General features: G+C 36.7%; 1 protein-coding gene across 7 annotated transcripts in view; it reads right to left on the bottom strand.

Moving 5' to 3' along the window:
• The window catches only part of LOC150084231 (peripheral plasma membrane protein CASK-like), a 1,403,586-nt gene that overhangs the window by 326,605 nt on the left and 1,064,680 nt on the right, over window positions 1–12,301 (bottom strand). The gene's annotated exons all lie outside the window — the stretch shown is intronic.

Below are 12,301 nucleotides of genomic sequence, written 5' to 3'. Positions count from 1 at the left end.
TTTCGCCTTTTCCCCAAGACAGACCTCTTTTCATAGTTCTTATACGGAAAATGTCGAATATGATCAGTAAGAGAATTACTAAAAGCGGTAAAAGAAAGCAGCTTTCTGAAATTCTTGTGCGACATTATCATTTCAGCAAGACGGTTCCCTCTTCCAGACTGTAAATGTCATATATTGACTTCTCCTCACGTTCCTCTCGCTTGAAGTTACTCTCCATTTTCTTTCTTTTATCTATTTCGTGTATTTCCCTTGCTTATCTGCCACAGCATTGCTGCCCTTTAAAAAATCCTTTTCCAAGTTCGTTCTTTTATTGGACACAAGAAAGTCTAAAAATGTGTAGTAAACTTCTTAAATTCGCGAGGCCAAGGACGTCCCGAGAGACATTCAGCTGCCTGGAGAAAGTCCAAATAAGTAAAACACAATAATACAAACATTATGGCCAAATTCTCTGGGATGAAAAATATGAATGAAATATTTAAATAATCGCTTTCCCCTCTATTTTCTTTTAAGTTCTTTGGGAAAGAAACTTTTTACTCGGCTTTATCGAATTAATCAATTTTTTAATACAGGAGGATTAATCGATGAAAGAAATTTCGGTATAGCTCCAAAATAGTTTACTCTAAACCCGTTACAAAAATCGCTTTTACAATCATTCCAACGACGGGTAGGCGTTTTCTTTCTATCAGAAATGAACATACAGCCAATTATGGCAATTTGGTAAAGCGCGAAAAAATTATGTAAAACATTCTGCACTTTTGAACCGTCATCATCATCATCAGATTTGCACTGGTGAAATTCATTTTTAAGTGGGTCAAGGGTGGGAAAAATCAAAAGTCGCAGAATACTCTTATACTGTATACTAATACTTATACTAATACTCTTATACTGTACTAATGTACAGTATAAGAGTATTAGTATAATGGTCTCGAAGTACGAAACTAAACCTGAACTATTAAAAACAGTTTATTCGGGCGTACAAGTTAGTGCAATTGCATGATTTCTGTACGTAGCCAATTACTTAAATAGTTATACTTAATGATGTCAATTCATAACTACTTAAGTAGTTGGCTACGTACAGAAATGATGCAATTGCATTAAGTTGTACGCTAGTTAACTCCCTACGTAACCTGAGGCATTAGCCCTAAACTATTCTGTAATGTAAATACAGTAGTTCATTCATAAAGTGTCTTAAAAAAGACACTAATAATATATACGATGTAAGGTGAATATGCAATTTCCTGTGATAAATTTTGTCGCCTTTTTTACTTTCTCGAAAAGATGTAAGCGTTAATAAAGGTGTGTGCGTGTGTGTTTGTTAATAAGGATTTTCGTTAAAGAGAACGGAATGAATTTGAGATACTGGCAAATAAAATCTAGGAAGACACTCGCAGTGGATTAATGAATGAATTTTTTATGCATCCACGCAGTTTCCGTTTACTCAATGAGAAAACGTGGTACGGTTCGCATTTAAATCTCTCTCTTCGCAAAGACTTAATTCTAGAAACTGGTGCGTTTCATTTCTGCAGTCGACAATCTTGACGCGTCATCGCCGGGAGTAACGGCAAAATGATGAATTGTCGGTTTGGTTCCCGCCGGAAATAGTTTCCACTCATCAACAAGGACCTGGTCATGGCAGCAAAAGGGACCTTATGTAGCTGGACTAGGGATGAAATCAGCTGACAGATTCATCTTCCCATGCAGCGAGCGCACAGAGGAGAACATGTAACACAGTGTGTGTGAGAGAGAGACTGTCAGAATAGTGCTGCAAGAGGATTGTGGAGAGTGAGCATAATAATATAACTTTTCATAACCATGCGCTGGGTTGACAAGCCCTAAGATTATTTCCTAGAGCGACTTACATGCGTGGAAAGTGTTTATCTTTCTCTTCTTCCCCTCAAAGTTCGCCTTATGACCATTTTCTCGCGATATGTGGAAATGAAATAAGAAATTACATGTCTTCCCCTGAGGGAGAAAATATGTTCATAATAAAATGAAGCCGTCCTTTCGGAACACTAAAGGCTGTGAGAAAATATTTCGATGCACCACCAATCAAACCGACTAATTCGCGATAAGTGAATTTTCTTTTCCCATCAACTAAACTCAGAATGGACTTGCTGTACAATTAATTGTGCCTTTGCTTCTCTTTCTTTCACCAATTTCAAGTAGGCCTTATTTAGGTTTTCTCCATTTGATGCTTCGAAAGCGTTCTCTTTCAATGGAAGTAGAACGCAATACTTACCACTAGCACTTTTTTCAACTTATGTTATCAAAATGAAAGAAGATAGAGGATAAGTAACCAAAAGATAGTTTTATCACTAAAATCAGCGTTCATATGTGACTAAGTAGAATAAATCTAGAGATTATTAATGAAAGGGGAGAATAATGCAGGGTTATCTAGTTATCGTGCAATCTATAGCTTGCACGATCCAATTGCTCACCAATATGTAATAAGTGCAACTCGTGGGTCAATCCCACAGGCTAACGTTATGTACTAGTAACCAGCACATAATGTTGACCTATAGGAACAGAGTACACAATGTCATCTGATAAGGAGTGAGACAATTTTAGAAAGGTGGCAGAAGGCAGTTTGATTGTGACAGAAATTGCATTTGAGGATCAGTTCATTTATTAGTATAGTGCAGTGCATAACGTTGTCTTTACTTGAGAATGTATGTTTATTCTGTCACATCCAGATTTTTATCTGTGGGGTGCACTCAAGAATAAGGCTTACGCTACATAAGATGAATGTGCTTGAAGCAAAACGTTGAGAAATGCATTCACTCAAAAAAGCAAATGCACGTTTCAGCAGAAAATTCCAGTCCATTCTGTAATGCTTTTAATTGAATTCTGAATTTAAAATAAATATTTTTGTATTTTGCAAACTTAGCTGCATTTCAGTTGGATAACCACGTACAAAACACAAAGGAAATTATATATACGAATGTAATTCTAAGAATCACGGAAAAAAATTAAACCACAATTGCTTACCTTTTGTTTTTTTATGTGATATTCTTTTATTAGAATTGCAAAAGCAAAATGAGTTCTGAAATCAGTTCGTTACAGATGAAACCAAAGGTGGTATTCTATTTGCTTTCATGTCAAATAAATAAATAAATGATCATGTAAGCATTACAGTACTCTTTTCTTTTTCTTGGAGCCTTTTCCAGTCCGCTGAGGGACCAAAAGACTTCCCATACAGTGGATATTGGACTTAAGTCCCAAAACTGAACAGATTGGTCAAGGAGGGCAGTGTTTTCAAGAGTCGATAAGATTTTGTGCATAATGAAAACGGCTTGAAATAATTTACGGGGGAAGGGACTACTCACTACACCCTCCATCTACGTAAGTCCAGTTAAGTCGGCTCGAGTGAAGTCTGTAGCCATTCTTCCGATCAACAACTAGATTCAAATGAGTGATAAGGCGAAACCATTATACTGTGACAGAGCTCACAGAATACTATGGGGGAGGGATTATTTTGCTCACCAACGTTAAAAGTAACAACTACTTTCTTTTCTTCAATAATTTCAAAATTTTCTTGCATAGTGCATAAAATTCAAAAATAATTCATATTTTTACATCATGTTCTCAGTAATCTATAAACAAACAGCGTACATGGAAAAATGATAAAATTATGTAAATAAAAATAAATAAAATAATGGATGAAATGAATAAATGGTGAACAAAATGAGTAGCAATAACCATACAGAAACAGAATAACTTGTTGAATTCTCTGGATATTAGGTACTGACTCTTTTATATTGAAGGGAATAAGAGATTTTGTGAGACTTAACTGGCCGTAAAAGGAAAGGGTCAAGTTTAACGGCGTATTGTTTTACTCCGTAAGAGCTAATGAAGACGCATGGTGCACTTTTAGGTTATATAACACTGCTATTTTCTTTATGGTGAACCACATAATGAAATGGCAGCGGGGGGGGGCTTAATTGTGCATCTGTTAAATTTATAAAGTATTTAATTATGAATATTAACAAAATAAAAAATACTTTTAATATTTAAAGTTCTAGAAATGAGCTCGAAGCACTTGCATCTGAGAAGCCTTGAATCAGACTGCTGTTATTTGAAGCTAAATTTTAGACACATTCTAGTGTGTGCGTGTCCTAAGTAATTATCAAGCTACAGGCGTCCTCGGTAAAGTCTATTAATTGCTTGTATTATGAAATAAGTTTGTCCATTTGTTTCTAACGTCACCCGGGCTGTGAAAAAATCTAATAAAACCTAGGTGTTTTCCACAAGGTATGGAAGAGCGGTGATTATAGCCACTATGCTCCCAGCTGGGCGATGAAGATACTCTGAGAATTGGACTTATAACTGAATCTGAACTCAGCTGTGAACATCTCATTGTTTCTGAATTTCCACAGAGGCAACCTACAGGTCATGAGATGTCAGTTTATTGAGTCTGTGAACTGTGTATATTTTATGGTTGCTTATTTCGTTTTCGAAATAAAAAAACCCTTGTTTCTGGAGGGCGGGGAGGGGGAGAAGGTAACCATGAAATCCTGAATTAACTGGGCAACGGTGTAAAGAATCACCTAAAAGTTACTCCTTTAGAGATAGAATTTGAACAAATGCTTCTTGTGCACAACTGAAACGTTCATGATCAGTAGAAAACGATTCTCCTGTACAATGAGCTGATAGGACCAGAAATTATGAGTTTCTTGCAGTGTGTAATTATGCTAAAGCGCTAAACCAAGTAAGCTATGAGGAGGAGAAGGAGTCAATGCATTGTGTCCATAATTGCGCGTATTCTTCAGTCAGTTTGTATTTGCTGAAGGAGAAACTTGAGTTTCAAGGAGGAAAAACCACGTAACCCTCTCCAGCCCGACTAACTCATGGCTATAACCACTGTTCTAATTACGAGGGCGATTGCCTTGCACCCCAGATCTCTTTCCTAGAGGAGGATGACATTCGGTTCAGTTCGGTGACATTTTATGACCTTCCGTCCTGCAGTAACTGCAAACAATAAACCTCAAAGAGAGTTACTAAGCTGTCATCTCCCTATGTTATTTCGAAGTTATGACCAGAAATACACCATGTTCCGGTGCTGTGTGACCATTGGTGGACCTTGTACAGCTCTTCGGGTTACTTCTCCAGAATCCTGGGGCGGTCTACATAATCCAGATTTAATGGGACTCTTTATAGCTCAGTCGGGTAATTCACCCGTTTCCATCCTGCCGACAGCTCTTCACCATGATAAGTCACTACACGATGATGTCATTGAGTCACTGTACCCGTGCAGAAATGATACACTGCCAGACTGCTCTATTTAAATTCATCCACATCAGAACGATGGGCGCAATTTCAGTTTGATTTACAAAGAGTAAGCATGCAAATTCGACAATATCTTAAACTTTGTCCACCATTATAAACTTCTTCGGGTAGTACTTTTCATAAACTAATAGAGATTTCAGTAATCATTTGCCGTCCTTGCTCTGTTAAGGAAATACATGCGTTTGTTTCTGCAATCCGTGTTAATTGCATTTTATGCGTATGATGTATTATTTTCAGTTTTTCCCCGAATGAATTATTTCGCTTGTTTCTTTATTTCAGAAAATTCCTGATAAATCAATTACACGAAATCCCATTTCGTCTAGCTGATTTATTTATTATTATTTTTTTATCCAGTAGCGCAAATTATGGAATTTCAATTTACACTTTGGGCAGTAAACGCAATCGGAAAATTTCCCCACCATTCCAGAATTCTACAGGCAGAATATAAACAAATTACACTACTGTATTCTTCTTTCTAGTAATAACAAGGTTACGCATAGTAGACTGCGAAAAAAACTGAATAACTTAAAGAAATCGGCACAATTTCCATTTTTTGAGTATAACAAACAAACCGAAATCGAAAGTGAAGGAGAATAAAAATCTAATTAAATCATTTGTAGCGATCTTTAAGCTGCCAAGTACATTTCCATAATTTTCTTCTTAAAGGGTGGCTCAGAACCCAGGAAAACCATTAAAGAATAAGTATTTTACTGGATGAGATTTGAAAGTCACATTTTCTAAGATCTATTACTGTCTCACACAAATAAAAGCAAAGAGAAGGGAAAAAAATTGATATCTGAACGACTACCTCAAGGCTCTTGCCCCAGGAGTGTGTGACATTTGAAATAATGAAGTTGTGGGAAAGGGAAAAGGTGTTCGCAAACGAACTCTGCCTGGCAAATTTAATTTTGCTGCGAAGTAGGAAAAAAGGTCAGAGGGTTAATGATGAAGCGAACGAAACGGGATGTAAGATTCCGTGCAAGAAAACATTTCGTGTCACTGTAACTGATGAGTTTCTACCATCAAATATGAATGATTCTCCTTTCCTCGGACACACGCACGAGACCAAGAAGAAGATGCTAGCTGAAACGCTACAGGGAAAAACGAATTGGAAGGAAACTGCATCAGGATAAGATATCCAGTTTTGCATCCGACGGACGTAAGGAGCAATTTTAGACATGAAGATGGTAACGAACGAAAGAAAAGTTTCTAATCAATAGTCAGAAAACTCGATTGTAAAGGTAAAGATGGAAATTCGTTGGGTTGTTTAGAATTTCTAAAGCAACTAAGGTAACGAAGTATCAGTACGTCGTGTCTGCAATTGCCTGTATTCTGTGGTCAATCTGCTTGTTTGGGGGAAAAAAAAAAGAAGAGAAGTTTTTATAGGAAAATACAAAAAAAAAATTTACAATACTTGCTCGAACAGACTGAAGTTGACAGCAGCGTGAAAAGTTTAAAAATGCTGTCTAGACAGCGATCGTAATCATAGTGCAAGTCACGAAGTCTCAGAAACATTTGAGTAGTATAGCAAATATATATAAGAAATTACTTTAAATACCAGATAACACATTACTTTTGCTTATATATTTGTAACGAAATGAGTTAAATCCTAGGATGGTATTAAAAATACAATATGTAAATTTACTTTTCTAACACAGTGTCAAAAATATTAAAACTTAAGATAAACAGTGGGGCTGTTTTAGATTAGATTCAGAAAACTCAGACCCAACGAGATAAAGGTCAGTTTGTATTTTTTTATTTCTGGAACTTTCTTGTAAAAATTTTCTAATGCCATCACCTTGGATAGACTGCGTATCGTGCGACAACCCTAGGTATGTTTCTTTAGTCACTGACGATATTTCAGTTTTAAGCCTTTAAACATCGTAGGGAAGTTCATTATTAATAAGAAAAGAAAACAACTGAGATAAACGAAATGACAAACGTTTGATTTTCACATAAATCTCATCACAACTTTCATATTTTGCGATTCAACAGTGTGTGAGGCACATATCGCGAACACACCCGGATATAAAAAGAGTATTTCTCTGGTCAGACTGTCCTACAAATATTAAAGAGCGAATACTACTATCCATTTCTATTCAATAGCCTCTTATTTCCAAAATTCAGAATTCCGCCCCTGATTTCTGTTCACAGCGTTCAGCATACTAGCACGTAACCTATGCGATGACTATAGGATAGGCAAATTCCACAAAGCTGGTTGTCATTTTACAGTGGAAAGGGCAACATGCCAAAGACGTGCTATTTAAAGTCCAGCGAAACGCAAACTGCGAAGAAACAATCTTAGAAGAGTTAAAGAGAATGGAAGAAACAAAATGACCGGGAGGGATGAATATAATCTCTCCATCGGAGAAAGTATGCAATGGCTTTCCTTTCTGGAATCTCCTTTTGAAAGGGGATGCCACTAAAGCTCATCCTTGTTTCTATTAAAGCAAGAGGGTATAATTCTTTAAAGGAGGCGTGCAGAAATTCAGAAAGCCTTTTATCTTTAATGTTTCTAGGCCCTTTTAAGAGAACTTTTAAAGTAAAATTGAATTTCAAAGGTGTAGTTATGAACAAAACAAAAAAAAAAACAGAGTTTGCAGATAAACAGCGCATGCATTCATGACTTGAAATATGCTCTGAAAAAGCTCATCAAGTAACGTGAGCACGCGAACTTCTCCATCTAGAGAAATAGCCTCGCTTTCCATTTCAAGAATATGGTAATATTTGGCCAATTTAGCTGAATATGAAACATCACTTAATATTACATAGGATGAAAATGGAACGACCATTCATAGTCTAATATAATCTAACAATTTGGTCAATTATACTAGAATGCCAATATTAAAAATTTTGTCACTTTTATTCATCCCCTCGCACGTTAAATTTTCTTACGATTTTTTGTACTATACGATATGAGGTGGGAAATATATACGGTAATTCACAAGGAAGAAGCAGTTATTTATGATTTAACAAAACTAATTTGAGTGAGAGAGAAGAATTAGTTAGTAGTTTTGTTATCACACTCTAGAGGAAAAAAGTCAAATTATTACTACAACAGATTTTACTGGCCTATATACACTGAGTAGTCACTTTATTACATACACCTATCTGCTTCATAGTGAGTGAGCAGGTCCTCCTTTAGTCCTCGGAATAGCCCTTATGTTATTACTATGCATCTCTTATCAGCTTCCTTTGGTCTCTCGCATCAACGAGTTGTTTTCATCCACAGGATCGCCGTTGACAATGTTATTTGGATACTGAACCAATCTTGGTACACCGAGACTCAGTCATACGTGAAAACCCCCAAAGGGGTTACACTGTCCGATATAATCATACTGGCGCGTCTTTAACGACTAAGATGCCACGTCCAGAGTCACTTAAATCTTTTCTTGTCTATTCTCGCGAACATGCATACAGCATCCATGCTCGTATCTGCTCACCTACTTAAAGGCCATGACCATCAACCACCTTGTGATGCCGTTAATAAAGGTGTATCGCAGTGAAAAGGGTAAATATAACTAATAAAATGACCACTCACTATACGGGAACGCCTAAAAGTTGCATTAACCGCACAACACTCGTTCTATTCAAAAAACTAAGGGGTAAGCAAGTTAATAGTGAAGTCAGTAAATAGAAAAAAGTGATTTAATAATAATGTTATTAAAATCACTGTGAAAAGATAAATCGCAATTCTCTAAACATAAATACGAATGACAAATACTTTTAATTTCTAAACGAACTCCGAAAAGTATGCTTTCATTAACTTTCCTCTTGACAATGATTTTGAATTACTTCTAATATCGGAAATTTCGCACAAGAAATAAGGGATTTTTTAAATAGCAATCGTGTGATCATATTTTGATCACACGATTGGTCTTTGTTAGTGATTTGAAGCAAATCACCAACAAACTATTTAGCTATAAAGGCACTGGTAGTTATTTAAGGCGAAGAAGAAAGTTCTTCTATGGCGAAAGGATTTCTTGATCACCAGAGCTGCCTCAGTAGCCTGACAAAGTCATCTGTCATAGCACTGGGCGGAACAGCCGATGGAATAAAGATGAAAAAAAAAATCAAGCAATCGCCACAGGGAGAAAGGAGGATATGAAAGAGCGTTCTACTTGAGAGTACACAGAATGATTTATGTAACCGCGGTTCGCATTGTCAGTATATGAACAATAAAACTGTCTAGCATTTTTACGCTTGATGTTTGTATTACGATCTTTTTTTTATTTTTTTTTTCTAGGCTATTCGTTGATGGTGAAGCCAACATAGCATTTTTGGATAACAAAATAATTTGAGATTATATGCTCTAAGACAGACGGAGGAACTGAGAAGAACAGAAAGCCGTTTAATCTGTCTCCTATTTTGTGAACTCATATTTGCTTTCGGTGTAATCCCTAATAAGGTATTTGCGTTGTATAAAATATATTGCCACGTGACAACTTTAAGAGTATCAGTGAAAAAAAACACGCAGCAGAAAGGAAACTGTATTAGAAGCAAAGGGAAAAGTGAAAAACTAAATGAAAAGTGAATTATTAGTATTAGTAACGGCCGCATGGTGCAAGAAAGCCTATGCTGCACCAGCCAAAAAAAAAAAAAAAAAAAAAAAAATAATAATCCGAACAAAACAATGATAAAAACAAAAAATAAATAAATAAATAAATAAATAAAATAAATAAATAAATAATAATAATTAATAAATAAAAAAATAAAATAAAAAGGAAATTAAACCTATCATCCTATACGCTTCCCTTACCCGAAAGTACTATCCAGATGACCTTTGAATTTCCCCAAACTGTCGGCCTCTACCACCCATGAAGGCAACTTATTCCAGTAATTTATAACTCGCTGGCTAAAATAAAACTTCCTGCAGTCCAATCTAAACATTTCTCCCCGTAACTTTAATTTATGTCCCCTAGTTCTAGCATCATTTATAATCTTGAAAATTTTGTCCTCATTCATTTTACTGATGCCTCTCAGAGCCTTAAACACCTCAATCAAATCTCCTCTAAGGTGTCTAGTTTCCAAACTCTGCAACCCACATATTCGAAGTCTTTCTTCATAAGGACGCCCTTTTGCCGATATCACCAGGCGAGTTAACCTTCTTTGCACCCTTTCAAGAAGCTCGATGTCTTTCTTTAGGTGCGGTCTCCATACTTGAACACAGTATTCCAAGTGTGGTCTAACATAAGCCTTATATAATGGGATTATCACGTCCCTATCTCTACTTGCAAAAGTTCGATAGATCATCGATAGGACACCATGGGCCTTCCTTGCAACCTGTTTACAATGCTCAAAGAATTTCATGTCTGACCGTATCGTAACACCCAAGTCCCTTTCCTCCAGTACTGGGTTCAGTTGAACTCCACCAAGTGAATAAGTTTTTTTGGGATTACTGTTTCCCAGGTGTAATACCTTACACTTTGTTGGATTAAAGCACAGCTGCCATTTTTCTGACCATTCCTGAAGTCTATCTAGATCTCTCTGAAGAAGCTCAGCTTGACAGTGATCATTAACTACTCTACCAATTTTAACATCATCTGCAAATTTAGACATCACGCCCTCTATCCCTTCATCAATGTCGTTTATGAAAATTAAAAACAACAGTGGTCCTAATACTGATCCTTGGGGAACCCCACTTCTTACATCAACTCAATCTGAGGAATAGCCATTTATCACAACCCTCTGCCTCCTGCCCTGAAGCCATCCTTCTATCCATCTAAGGATTTTCCCAGTGATTCCAACCTGTTCCAGCTTATAAAGCAACCGCTCATGTGGGACTGAGTCAAAAGCTTTGCTGAAATCTAAATAAACAATGTCGAAATTATTCCCTAAATCCAGCTCGTGAGTGACCCTTTCGAAATAGCGAACCAGATTTGTTAAACATGATTTTCCCTTTACAAAACCATGCTGAGTATCCTTGAGAATTTCAATTCGATCCAAATGATCCTGAATTCCACCCTTGATCATTGCCTTCATGATTTTCCCTACTACTGAAGTCAGACTGACAGGTCGATAATTTCCAACTTCACTTTTAGAGCCACCCTTATGTATGGGAGATACATTTGCACTTTTCCAATCCAAGGGAATCTCCCCAGAGTCTAGTGATGCTCGCATAATTAGCCTCAATGATTCAATGCACTCGCTTGCCGCCTCTCTTAAGATTATAGGGTATATTCCATCAACTGCAGGAGCCTTACTGGTCTGTAGGCTCGAAAGTTTTTTCATTAAATAATCTTGCGAAATTTCAATATAATTAATTACATATTTTTTAACTTCGCTCCCACAATTTCCCATTGCCACAAAAGGCTTTTCATTTGTAAATATCGATGCAAAATAACTGTTGAGTTCATCTGCAACGGCAGCTGGTGTATTTATTACTATCCCCTTTCCCTTACGTAAAGGTCCGATCTGGTTTGTCCTGCTCTTCTTGGCATTTATATATGTGAAGAATTCTTTATCCCCCCTCTTTGCTCTGTTTGCTAGTGATTTCTGATAAACTGCCTTTGCCTGTTGAACCTTTTCTGTGGCTCTATTACAGATCACCTTGTAGCTGTTATAGGCTTCAGTACTTTTTATTGCTCTGTAATCGTTCCATGCCACCTTTTTCTGCTCAAGTAATGTGGCAACTTCACTATTCATCCAACTTGGAACCCTTCTCGTGGAGTATTTTTTTAATGGTATATACGCATTCAAGGCATCTGTGATTAATGTTTTAAAAGCGTACCACAGTTCAATTGTATTCATTCTCTGCGCGATATCTACCCAGTTAATAGAGGCCATGTAGTACCTTAAGGCATCGTAATTTCCTTTTCTGAAATTAAAACCCATTCCTTTGCCTTTTACTTCTGCTACCTCTCTCGTCATCATCCACCGTAGAACTCCGTGATCACTTCCTGCTACTGGTTCCTCTACTGTCAGCCCTGTTATGTCATCTGATTCATGTGTGATGATGAGGTCTAGGATATTCTTTTCTCTAGTACTTTCCCTGACATGTTGATACAAATAACAG

Source organism: Mastigoproctus giganteus, chromosome 6 (genome assembly GCF_048544385.1).
Source record: "Mastigoproctus giganteus isolate SK-2022 chromosome 6, ASM4854438v1, whole genome shotgun sequence".
Classification (NCBI taxonomy): Eukaryota; Metazoa; Arthropoda; class Arachnida; order Uropygi; family Thelyphonidae; genus Mastigoproctus; species Mastigoproctus giganteus.
This window is presented reverse-complemented; position numbering and strand designations above follow the sequence as displayed.